The sequence below is a fragment of the Vombatus ursinus genome, unplaced genomic scaffold (genome assembly GCF_900497805.2).
Source record: "Vombatus ursinus unplaced genomic scaffold, bare-nosed wombat genome assembly UNPS02009205.1, whole genome shotgun sequence".
NCBI lineage: Eukaryota > Metazoa > Chordata > Mammalia > Diprotodontia > Vombatidae > Vombatus > Vombatus ursinus.
The window spans coordinates 47,658,415-47,671,954 of record NW_020948983.1 but is presented as its reverse complement, the minus strand read 5'-3'; the positions used below and the strand labels follow the sequence as shown (position 1 = coordinate 47,671,954).

General features: G+C 41.4%; 1 pseudogene; it reads left to right on the top strand.

Annotated features, from left to right (window-relative positions):
• Positions 1-1,283: 1,283 nt before the first annotated feature.
• Positions 1,284-13,540, top strand: part of LOC114035678 — a 32,399-nt pseudogene continuing 20,142 nt past the window's right edge.

Below are 13,540 nucleotides of genomic sequence, written 5' to 3'. Positions count from 1 at the left end.
GTTTCTCTCCACTAGACAAACTTACAGCACTTTTCGGTAACTACATTCGTCTGGGATCCACACGCAGCTAGAGGAGAGGGTCGATTTGGGAAATCTGTCATTAGCTAAGCAGGCAGCTTTCTGATTTGGGAAGATTTTCCAGCTTGGATAATTCAGGGGAGGTATTCAAAGTCTAACTAAATGTTTGTTTGTTTGTTTTTTTGTTTGTTTTTTTAAAGATTAATTGGATGCCCAGTAAGTCCAATTAGTTATGAATATACTGATGTGTAGATTTTTATATTCTTTAGGAGCTAGGTGGGAAGAGGTAAATAGATGTCACTAATTATGCATCTCCTATCTCATGGAGATTATGAAATATTTATCTCCTGGTGTTTATTAAATTTATGTTTCCTGAATAGTCTATGCTCTGGATTTTAAGCAGATATACTACTTTTCTTATTCCAGAGAGCCTCATCACTAAGAACAGTACAAATTTCGTTAGGCCCAGAATGCCATGGCAATGAGGTCTGTCTTTTTACATATAGGCTCAGGATTTATATTTGCCTTCCAAGGCCTACATTACTCTATTTAGGCTGCATCAGTAGATTACCAACTATGAAGATATGTTTGCCGTGTTTCTAAGCAGGTTTTCAGTGAAGCAGATCCCAGAGAACCTTCATATCTCTGCCCTCAAGAGACTTTCAACTGTAGGCAAATACAACAATTAGTGAACACGATCCTTTCTTCCCTCAACATCACTGCTTATCCTTCAAAGCCTAGCCCAAGTTTCACCTCCTACCTGAAACCTTCTCTGACAACCCCAATTAGAAATGGGGGAAGAGGAAGAATTTCTCATGGCATATATGAATGGCAGGTGGAAAATGGTGGAGGCTCTTCTTTCTTCTCTCTCTCCATTCCTTTTAGGAGGATCCTGGGCAGAAGGTAGGAAAGTACCTGTACTACTACAGCAGTCATAGCACCAGTAGGAAAAAAAAATCCATTTCCTACAATTCTGTGGGCCAAAGGCATATGGTGGAGAGCAACAAATGGAGGTGGTTAGAAAGGAAAGAAAACCATAAGGAAGTTGGAAGAAGAAGAACATAGGATCATGGATTTGAAGCTGGTAGGAAACTTCAAAATCATCTAGTTCCAATCTCTCATTTTATAGTTGAAGAAACAAAGGCCCAGAAAGATTAAATAACTTGTCCAAGGTCAGAAGACAGTAGTGATGAGAGAAACCATGTGGGCAGTAGCTATGCTTGAAAGATGAGGGGCCAGATGGGCTAAGACTGAGTTGAAAGATTATGCCGCAGGGAGGCAAGCCAGTAGCAAAAATAAACCCCCCAAAACCAAAACCAGGTGATGACAGCAGGGTTAGGCCTTCAAATCTAAAGGTAACAGAAGAAGCAGTGACAAAAACCTGGAGTTGGGGTAAAGCCAGTTGACATTGAACTGCTCAGGCTACTGGGACTTCCTTTAGACTTTCCTAATTGTTGTTGAGAATTTTCAGGGATTAAGAATGAACCTCTGGTAAAAATAGTGCTCCCAACCTTGTTCCTGGCTTCTGGACTTCTGAATCATACTGTTTCATCCTGGAACTTCCTCAGAGACTGGGGCCTCCTTGTCCTGGAACATCCGACCATCCCTGCACCCTCTCTCAACCCGGAAGATCCTTCTGTAAGGTCTGACGCCTTCTCCCATTGGCAGGTTCTTCCTGGAGCCTTCATTTGGTGGAAGAGCTCAGATTGGCCTTCATTCCTCTTCTGTCTCTGTTCCTGACTTCTGAACTTCATATCACATCCTGCGTCTGCTCCTCTTCGTTTTCAACCCCCTTCCACTCCTCCTCCCTTACAATATAAGTTCCTGGAGGGCAAGGACTGTCCTTTTTTGTTTGTGTTGGTATTCCCAGGACCTAACACAGTGCCTGGCACATAGTCAGTACTTAATAAATGCTTGTTTCCCTCCTGGCTTCACTAGAAGAGTTCTGGTTCTTGCTGCTTCTGTTTATTACTGTCCTGAAAAGATTAGTCCAGGTTTAAATGATGATTGGAAATCTCAGGTTGTTTCCAGAAATGGAGTCTCCCTTAGGGAAGAGCTAGAAATGCACCAGATTATTATTTTCCTACAGAGAGAATCTCACAAAAGGACACAAATTATATAGAGTATTGATTATTGAGAAGCCTGCAAGTTATAAATTTGTGTTTGCATCTAGAGCTTTGATAAGGAGATGGGTTACATAAGCATGGGAGGAAGGAAGGATGGGGAGAGCACTGGATTATTCAGGGCATTTATTGTTGTCGAGGTACAGTCTACTTTGACCTTGGAGGTCAAGTCTATTTGCCCTAGCTGTAGGGAAAGCTAGGTGATGCATTGGAAAGAGTTCTGGGCCTGGAGTCAGGAAGTTCGTTGTTTTTTGTTGTTTAGTCATTTTTCAATCATGTTCAGCTCTTCATGACCCCTTTCAGGGTTTTCTTGGCAGAGATAATGGAGTGGTTTGCCATTTCCTTCTCCGGCTCACTTTACAAATGAGGAAACTAAGGCAAATAGAGTTAAGAGATTTGCCCAGGGTCACCCAACTAGTGTCTGTGGCCAGTTTTGAACACAGGAAGATGAGTTTTCCTAACTCTAGGCCCGCCATTCTATTCACTATGCTACCTAGCTGCCTCACAGGTGGTTAGCTTTTGTTTAAGATTTTCATGGTAATTTATCATTTGGGGGTGAATTACTAGGTTTGGACTACTACGGATTGATGTGGGATGAATTAATTGTCTCAGGTCTGCTGTGCGGGTCAGTATCTCTTTGTTCTTGGCCTACAAAAGGGAGTTAGTTTTAGAGTCAGAGCCTTTTGCCTTTTGTCCATTTTTAGAGAGATTCAGTGAGGGCAGAAATACAGTACAAATTAAAGATCAGAGACACGAAAGTGTTCTGAGAGAGTGGTTCCTGAAGATAGGGGGCAGCTTAAAATTGGCATAGCTCATCCACATCCAGAGAAAGAACTATAGAGTCTGAATGCAAATTGAAGCATACTATTTTCTCTCTTTTTTTCTTTTTTGTGGTTTTTCCCTTTTGTTCTGATTCTACTTTCACAACATGACTAATGTGGAAATATGTTTAATATGATTATACATGTATAGCCTATATCACATTGCATGCCGTGTTGGGGAGGAGGGAGGAGAGGGAGGGGGAAAAATTTAGGACTCAAAACCTTATAAAAGTAAATGTTGAAAACTAAAAATAAATAAATTTAATTTAAAAAATTGGCATAGCTCCCCCAGCCCTAGGAATTATCTGATCATTCTCCTTTCAGCCCTTCTCCTCTATCATTCCTCAACTCTTCATCCTGAAGTCTCACTCCCACCCTGAAATTTTCACACATTGGGAATACCCCCCACCCCCATCTCCCTCTGGTGGGATGGCTCCTCCCAGAAACTCCACCGAAGGAAGTTGCCCAGGTCAGTCATGTCTCATTCTTCTCCCAGCACTCCCAGCTTTCTCTACCAAGCTGCTTCTGGATACCTTTCTCTTTCCCCACTTTTAAGTTTTGTTTTATTTATTTATGTGTTGCCTTCTTGATTAGGATGTAAGTTCCTCGAGGTCAGGGACTGTCTTTCTAAGTGTATTTGTATTTTCAACATTTAGCATTGTGCCTGGCATAGAGTAAAAGCTTAATAAATGCTTATTGACTGACTGATTGACTAATGGCCCAAGAAATAGCAGTAGCCAGGACAATAATGGAGCAGTGGAAATTCTTGGAATCCAAATTCCTGGATTCTGAGGGCCTGGACCCAGCATCTGGAGAGGCACTGACAGAATTCTAGTATAGCTGCACATAGTCACAATGATGCAGCCTCAGCGGAGGAAACCCATCTAGTGAAGTAGTGAAAGTTCTTCAATTCCAGACTACTGGACAAAGAAGAGATAGCCCAGAATCTCCAGATTTGTCAAACTTGAAGCTAGCTAGCAGCTTGGGGTGGTAAAACTCTTGAGTGGGGCCTGAACCAAATTAAAATATAATTGGGAAATGTTTAACAAAATAAATAAAAATACAATGCAACATAGATAATGTTAAGTTCTGGTTTTCTAAGTCAATAGGCAGCCTGCAGAGATGTGAATCTATTTGAGTCTGACTGCACTGTCCTAGGTCACATTGGGTTTCAGTAGAGTTTCAGGACCCAGCCTTCTGGATAGAAGAGAGATACTCTTTTGGGTTCCTTGAAAGTACTAGCCTTTTGAGAAGAAGATCATGTATGTGGTACTGGAAATGAAAGGGCAGCAAGAGATTTAGCCATAATATGGAGGAATGAAAGACATTAATGTTGCTCTATACTATTGCTATAACTTATTTTAGATAGTGCTGGCCTAATGGGTTGCCTCTGTAAAAAACCAAGTTGATTTCCTTCTGGGACAGTGCAAACCTTTAGGGTAGTACCCAAAGGCTGGAATGCATGCACCCCTGAGGTGAAGGTGAGACTCGCCAGAATGTGAAAGTGTTGCTTCTTCCCCTCTGCCTTCCAAGTTTGCTTTCCATCTGAAGGGAGTCCAAACCATAGGGTTGTGTTATAAGTCGAGGGGACTGTAATCTTGGGAGAGGGGAGGTGGGACTCAGCAGAGAGGGATCATTGAGTGCCCGCTGTGAGTCCTTCGTATGTTTTCTGCATGCTCTGAGAGCATGAAATAAAGGTTGCCCTATTTTTGATATACATTGTAAAATTTCACATTTGCACGGAAGCTGGGAACCATTTTATCCACACTATGGTGTAACACATATATCCTGAACTAATTAATGTATTCTGAAATTTCCCAGAGAAGCTCTGGGGACAATTATGAGTCAAAGCTATATGATTTGGGTGGGAGAGGGATGCCCACAAATCTGAACCCAGTGCTTTTGGACCTAGAACTTGGAATTCTGGGTTACAATTTACTTTATTTTTTGTTATTCTAAACTTGAGAAAGACCAAAAAACCGTAAACTTTCCAGCTACAAAAGGGAATAGAAAAAGAGGGTTGTAGATGAAACTGTGATTATTATATACCACTTACATTTTTAAAAGTATATAATAAACAACTTGTTAGTTTCAAAGATGTCCTACTTGTCTGTGTTTCCCTCTGAACTTCTTTTTGCTCTCTTCTGTGCATTCAAGCATCTTTTAGGGTGAGATAAATGATCTAAACCTAATTTCTACCAGACTGTTTCTAGTTTTCCCAGCACTTTTTGCTGACTAGTGAGTCCTTATCTCAGTGGATGAAGTCTTTGGATTTTGGGAACATTATGCTACTACCCAAGTTTCATTTACAAGTAAAATTTCTCTTTGAAATAGAAAAACCTTTGCTTCCAATACTTGAAACCATTTAAGCTTAAATGCCAGTGATGAGCTTTCATGTGGCCTTAATAACTGACTGGGGAAAAATAATAAGCATTTGGTGGTGGTGGTAACAGTGAGTAGCAGGTGCTGGCAAGCCATGATACCCTCACTTCCCAGCTGCTGTCTGCTGCCAGCCTGTGGAGCTCAGAAGGTTCTGAGGACTTCATTAGAAAATTGACTGACTACTCACCACTTGCCAGGATTGCTGCTTTTTTGTTGAGAAATTGGGCTAGCTCAAAGCAAAGGGTTCAACTCCACTGATTTGATGAAGCTTAACAATTTCCCATAGATTCCATCCACAGTGATGTGAGTTCTGAACAAAGCTGTAGGAGACAATTGATGTAATGCATTTTGGGGGTAAAAACTTTTGTTATGCAAATGATTATTTGGGTAAAGGGAAAAGCTGTATTTTCTGTTAAATGCTAAGTATTTTGTGTTTGGATAAAGCAAAGTGGTTTATTCTAAAATACATGTAACTGCATGGTTCAAATCAGCGGGTACTTCCCTCCTAAACCCCCAATGACTTTGTCATATAGAGGCTATCCAAGAAAGGAAATATAGGAGTGAATGGGGAGTTATCGTCAGAGATTCAAGTTATATGTTTTAGTTATCTAAAAGTGCACTTCTCTGTAGTTCATTTTTGTGCCATATAATTCTTTAGAACCTTTTTTGTTGTTGTTGTTTCAGAAACTGAGTGTCCCTAGCTTGCCCAGACTGGAAGTGCAGCGGTCACTCATTGGCTGTATTCCACTATTATCATCACTTAAGCTTTGACTTCTCCTTTTATGACCTGTGTTAGTTTGCTGCCCCTATTTAGGCAGCCTGGAGGCCCATAGCATCTGGGGGACTCCTGAGTTGGTGCTACTCAGAACTCTGAGTTTAAGCCATCTACCGGCCAGAGTCACCACAACTGCAGGGATTACTGGTGTGAGTCACTAGGCTCGGCCTTATTTTTAACTTTTCAAGCACTTTTGATTCAGTTCCATCTGACAGGTATTTATTATGTCCATTAGTTTAATGTGCTATGATGGGAAAGCAAAAAAGAAAACCGTACAGACCTTGCCCTCAAGCAACTTAGAGCACAATGAGTGGGAGTCATAGACAATACCTCCTGTCTCTGAGTATCAGAAGAAATTAAACTAAATGACCTCCAAGGTCCTTTCCAATACTAAACCTTGTGGTCCCATGTCACATAAGAATTATATGAGGTAGAATGTGATGAGGGCAAAGTTCTATAAGAAAATATGAGGAAGAAAAGATTCCTTTCAGCCAGTGACACCAGGGAAGGCTTCATGGAGGATGAAAAGTAACTGAGCTAGACCTTGAACTCAGAGAATGATTTCAATGGGCAGAAATGGGAGGGGGAAGATACATTTCCAGGAGAAGAAATGATACATCCAAACATTTGGGAGAAAGCAGGAAAATATTGGGGGACAGCTAGGCCTCCAGTTTCCAATTTGCCTAGAATGTAAAACACATCTGAAAGAAAGTAAAACAAAATAAGGCTGGAAAGGTATGTATGGAAAGGAGTCAAATTGTGCATGGCCTTGAATGCTAGGCTAAAACATTTATATTTTATGTTATGAACAATACATACAGATCCAGTAAAGGTTTTTGAGCAGGGGAATGGCATGTAATGATGTGTGCCTTTGGAAGATTATTTTGGTAGCTATATGCAAAGCAGTGGGGTTTTTTAAAATGTTGATATTTTCTGTTTCTTACATCACCATTCTTATCCCGTGTATCCCTTTCCCTTCCCCCCCTTTCCCATTTCCTATGACAAATAGTATTTTTAGAGGGAAATAAAAGCAATACAGCTGATAGATACATTGAAAAAAGCTGAAAACGTGCAAAATGTAACACCTGTGGATCTCCCACTTCCACAAAGAAGAAGGTTGGAAGCATCTTCTCATACCTCTTCATTCAAGTCCTGCTTGACTTTTACAAATTTGTTATGTATCTTTTGATTTTTGGGTGTATAATTACATTCTTTCTATTTACATCATTGTAGTGACTGTGCATATTGTTTTCTGCTTTCCTTACCCTAGTGAGGGTTCTTAACCTTTTTTGTGTCATGGGCCTTATTGGAAGTTTGGAGGAGTCTAAAGGCCCCTTCTCAGAATAATGCTTTTAAATGCATAAAGTAAAATAAATGGAATTACAAAGAAAATTAATTACATTGAAATATACCTATAAAATAATATTTTTTAAGAAAAATTCATAGATCCAGGGTAAGAATTCCTAGTATATCTCTCTCCTAATTTCTGATATATCTCTGATATCTCTATCTATCTATCTATCTGTCTACCTACCTATCTATCTTTCTACATGAAGGCAGTATGGTACATTGAAAAGACTACTGACTCTGAAAGCAGAGGAATAGGTTCCATCCTGACTCTAATACTGCCTGTGAGACCTTGGGTAAGTCACTTAACTTTTTCGGGCCTAGATTTCCTCTTATGTAAAAATAAGGGGGTTGAGGGGCAGCTAGGGGGAGCAGTGGATACAGCACTGGCCCTGAAGTCAGGAGGACCTGAGTTCAAATCCAGCCTCAGACCAAACACTTAACAATTACTAGCTGTGTGACCCTGGGCAAGTCACTTAACCCCATTGCCTAGCTAAAAAAATAAATAAATAATGGCAAATGCTATCAAACAGGGCTTGATTTATTTTTTTTTAATTATACTCTAGTCTTAAGAAAGTGATCCAATGATAATAATGCAGATTAAACTTAAAGCTGTGCCATGAGTTTTCAGAGAGCTAGTTGTTAAATATTTACCAGTGTAGAGACCATTTAGTCATCACTTTGTATATGAGGAAATTGTGACAAGGCAAAATTTTGGAGTCATCTGCATAGAGGTGATAATTGCAGTGAAATAAGGTGAGTCAATATCTACATTGAAGAAACACAAAGGTGACAGAGTGTATAAAGCAAAGGAAAGAGGGGCCAGAACAAAATCTTAAGGAAATCCCTTGGGGTAGGGCAGGGAAAAGTGGAAGATGAAATAATGAGTACAACTTGGAAGGAGCAGTCAGGTAGACAACCTATTGAGATGATACGGTCAGGGAAATTGATGAAGGGGCCCAGTGATATCCAGCCTACCAAAAAGGAAAAGGCTGATGAGGAATAAAAAAAGGTGGTTGGATCTGGCAATTAAGAAGTCATTGATGACCTAATAGAAAGTAGTTCCAACAGGTCTAGTAGGAATAAGGACTTTTAAAATCTCATTAGCTGGCCACAACTTTGTGAGATAGGCCCGTCTGGGATTTCAAAGAACAAAGACAAAGCTGTGCTTTATTATTCTTACTACAGGGTGAGTGAATGCCACCCAAACTGCTCTCTTGATTCTGGCTAGGAGAGATGAAGCAGCATAAGTGATAGTCCCAGAACACACACCTTTCTTAGAATAGCAGGCTGATTCGGAGTGGCCCAGGGTGGTTAGGTTTTCTACTTAGAAGAATGGTGAGGGCTGGAAGTTTCACCAGTGTACTGAGGCATGGTATGCAGACCCCAGATGGTCTGCATCTACCAGTCATGAGTAAGTTCCATAATGATGAACATATAGGTTGGTAAAATTTCTTTGGTGTTTAGGGACTATTCTTAATGGACTCATAAGTCATCTTCCTGTGTGTTTCTTAGTTGATCTTCACTAAAACCCTCTGAGTTAAGCAGAGTTGGTAGTGTTATTCTGTTTTACAGATGAAGAAACTGAGGCCCAGTGACATTAAGTGATTTGTTCAAAGCTGTATTTAGTTAATAGCAGAGAGAGGATTAGAATTTAGGTCTTCTGACTCCTGACCCAAGAGTCAGAACTTTGCATAGAACTACTGCATAGTCTTTCTGGATTTCTAATGGGTCTGCTTCAGTACTTCACAAATCATTATTATCAAAGTAGCACCATAACTGTTGTGTCTATATTCAATCGATTACCAAAATCTAACAATTCTACAGCCACAATTCCTCTGAAATTCATGCCCTCCTCCATTCATGGTGCTACCATCTTACAGCCTTATAGATTATACATTCATTCTTGTAAGTTGGCTCATTTTATGAGGCAATTTCCAAAAATGGAGAGAGGGCATGGAAAAACTCCAATTGGGTGGGGGGGAAGAGGGCTAACCTTAAGGTAGCTTTTTTTTCCAAAGAGGACTGAGATGAACAATTTTTGGTTTTCAATTATTTGGATTTGGCCTTGCAGATAAACCACAGGAAGAAGGGGAAAATTAAAGGGTATCTATGGGACTCCAGCAGGGTGCTTGACCTTCCTCTGCCCCCTATAAAGAACCAGGAAAACCTGCTGAAGCCAGTGCCTCTAGGACTGACCTAGAGCTTGGACATAATTCTCTGGGCTCTAAAATGACACCAGGGTAGATGTGGCCACCGAAAGCTTCACTGAATAGAGACTGTCTGTGTCTGAGTGGGGGAAAATCCCATGCAAAATTGTAAAACTAGTGAATTTTCCTTTCTGGTTTGAGTTTCCATTTTTCTTCAGACACTTTCAGGCCCTGAGAAAGGATGAATGCAGGACACATGAGTTCAGGGCATGCAACCCACCTTCTTCCTTTCCCTCCCTCCCTCTACTTCTACTATCTTCAAAATTCTTATCTGGGGACAGGATCATTTGAATCTTAGTGTGAATTTGTTAATGTGTTACTTTAATCTCTAATTTAATATTATTTTTATCTCTATAAAAGTCAAGGCTCTGTTCAGGATAGAACATTTAGTACAACATCTTCATTTTACAGAAATAGGATAAAAGACTTTTTTTTCTAGCCTCTACAAGCAAATTTTACTGGTTCAGTTGTTTTCTTTTTTTGTCTTTAAAAGTATTGTTTCTCAGAAGACTTTCCCATCTCATCTTCTTGGGCTGAGAGCTGGAAAGGACTTTAGAGACCATGAAGATGATGCCCTCATTTTATGGACAGGGAACCTGGGGCTCAGGAGAGTTTAAGTGACTTGTCCAACGTCACACAGCTAGTAGGTAGCAATGTCAGAATTTGAACCTGGATTCTCTGATTCTAAAACCACTGCTTCTTCCACTGTATCACCCTGACTGAAGAAACCTTTTTGACAATATAATGACAATTAAAATTTGTTCCTTTCAATGATGCTTGCAATGTGTCTTTCTTTGTCGTTTAAATTTTTTTTCAGTAATATCTGATGCTTTGTGATCCCTTTTGGGATTTTCTTGGCAAAGATGCTGGAGTGATTTGCCATTTCCTTCTCCAGCTCATTTTATAGATAAAGAAACTGAGGCAAACAGGGTTAATTGACTTGCCCAGGGTCATACAGCTAATGAGTGTCTGAGGCCAGATTTGAACTCGGGTCTTCCTGACTCCAAGTCCAGTGTTCTATCCATTGTGCCACCTAGCTGCCCCTGTGTATTTCTTTACGTTTTACAAATCTTCCATAATGAACAAAAGCATCTTACCATTTCACCCATGCTATACCTCAGACAACTTCCTGGCATGCTGCCATGTCACCCTGTTTCTCTGACCCCCTATCACTGGAGCTCTTCCTGCCGCTGCTGTGCCCTCCATCTCTGACCAGGGCCTCTACCTCCAGTGTCCACCCTAGGGGCATACTCTCTACATTGGTGCAATCTGGTGAGATTTCACCATATCTCACTAGCCCTAGACAGGACCATACTATATTATAACAATCATCTTACCTTCTTCCCCACACCTCACTACCCATCTGCCTCATCCCCACACACTTTCCACTTCTTTCACTAGAAACATTAATGAAATCAAAACTTCAATTCCTGGAAAAAGCAAGTCAATTTATTGCCTTATCAGGTCACTCACCATTCCTTTGACTTCCCAGACCAGAACTCCTTCCCTGGCTACCACTCCTACTATTATGGGGCAGTAGCTAGAGTGCTGGACTTGGAGTCAGAAATACATGAGTTCAAACCCTGCCTCATACCCTGGGAAAGTCACTTAATTTCTCCTAGCCTCAGTTTCCTCATCTTTAAAACGAGAAACAACAGTACCTACCTTGTAGGGCTGTTATAAGGATTAAATGAAATAATATATGTAAAGTGCTTTGCAAACCTTAAAATTCTGGATCAATACTAGCTATTACTATTGTGATGTGTTGTTTTCCCTTCTTAGAATGTTTTATATTCTCTGAAGATGACTTGGCTTATGTGAATCTCTCAGTAAACTTTCCATGAACTTATTTTCCCTTATCTCTATGGCTTCTTGCTGTTTTGCAAGGCATTACTGTTTATCATCTTCTACTCTAGTCCTATAAGATATTCCTGAAGCAATTCTTTGTTGGTAACATCCCGTGGCCTATTGATGTCTGCCATGCAGCTCCAGGGACTTGAGATCCAATATCAGACTCTTCTAAGGCAAGTATATATTCTTGCTACCATGTACATATGGTCATTGGTGCCAGAGAGGAGAAGAGAGGAAACCTCTCCCCAGGCTCCTTGCTGGGAGTCCAAAGGAAAGCTGGTTTGGCCTGTGTCTGAACAAAAGTCTGCCTTGAAAGAAACCAGAAGCCATTTTTCCTTGCTCCCTTTGGACACAGAATGAGCAGCTCTTCCTAGCACAATCATCAATCCTCTTTGTCATAGCCTCCCCTGACCTCCCTGTCAGGGGACCAAGGAACCAACCGGGAACCTTTTAGCAAATGGTCAGAGAACATGTGTCCTTCCTCATGCAGCTAAAGCACACATGCCCAATGTTATGAGAAATGCTCCAAATCAACCCCTCCCACCATTACAATTATGTAGGCTAACAGTAAAAACAAGGGACCACCCACATGGTGGTAGACATTAATTGCTGCTCTAAAAATGGGTTCCTAGTGAACAGACAGTACACAACTCATGTTGCATTGGAATGATAATACTCATGTTCTATTGTAAGGTAGTGCTTTCAGGTCAAAGCTGATAGCCTCCCTCTGTCTGTCTCTCTGTCTCTGTGTCTCTGTGTCTGTGTCTGTGTCTATGTCTGTGTCTGTGTCTGTCTGTCTGTCTGTCTGTCTCTCACTCTCTCTGTCTTTCTGTGTGTCTGTCTCTCTGTCAGTGTCTGTGTCTGTCTCTCTCCTTGTCTCTCCCCCTTCTCTCTTTCTGTCTCTTCCTTCCTTCCTCCTTCTCACTCCTCTTTTTTGCCTTCTTTCTCTTTCCTTTTCCTTATTCTTATCTCATTCCCTATTCCTGTTCCTAACCCTTTCTTTCTCTCATCCTCTTCCTCTCTCTGTCTCTTTTCCTCTTCCTTTCTCTCTCTCTGCCTCTCTCTCACTATAGCTATAGGCAAACTGGGAGTACAAAGGCAATAAATGAAACAATCCCTACTCAAAAGTTTACATACCTGGGAGTGGAGCCAAAATGGTGGAGTAAAGGCAGAGACTCACCTGAGCTCTCCTCCAAACCCCTCCAAATACCTTTTAAAAATGACTTTAAACAAATTCTAGAGCAGTAGAACCTGTAAAAAGAAAGAGTGAAACAAACTTCCAGCCCAAGACAACTTGGAAAGTCACCAGAAAAGGTCTGTTGCTCCACAATGAGAGAAGAATGCAGGTTGCACCAACTCAGACCCGGCTCCAGCAAACCTGGAGCAGGTCTTAGAGCCATTGAATCATTGGCAGCAGTGGCGGTTTCCAGACCTCTCAGCCCATAGATGCCAAAGACAATTAGAAGGTCAGCAGGAAAGGTCTGTCAGACCTGGATGAGAGAGGAGCACAGTCCAGTGCAGGCCATGCCAGCACAGCCCCAGCCCCAGCACACCAGGAGCGGGCCTTGAGAATACCTGAATCAGCAGCAGCAGCAGCAACAATGGCTGCTTCTGAAGCTCTCAACCCACAGATGGTAAGGGGATCTAACAACTGGTCAGAAGGGCATTACAGGGGTCTTTTTGCTAGCACTGAGGCAGGACTCTGTTGCTTTGCCCATACATGGATCTGGGTCACAGTCCTGAGTGGCAGTCCTGCGGTGAGAAGGAGGACTATCATAGCGGAGCTTATGGCATCAGTGGAGAGAGAATCTTCCTCACAGTCCCAGGGCAGAAAAGAGTGCTTGTGGTCACTCAAAGACCAGAGCACAGGCCAGGAGAGGAGTAAACACACCTCTCCTTAGATCCTACCACTTTGGAAGAACCGAAAACTTACAGATCCCAGGAAGTATCTCTGAAAACAACTGCAAAACCCCGGAAGCTTGGGAGAGTGTGCCCACCACCTTGGAAGCAGAG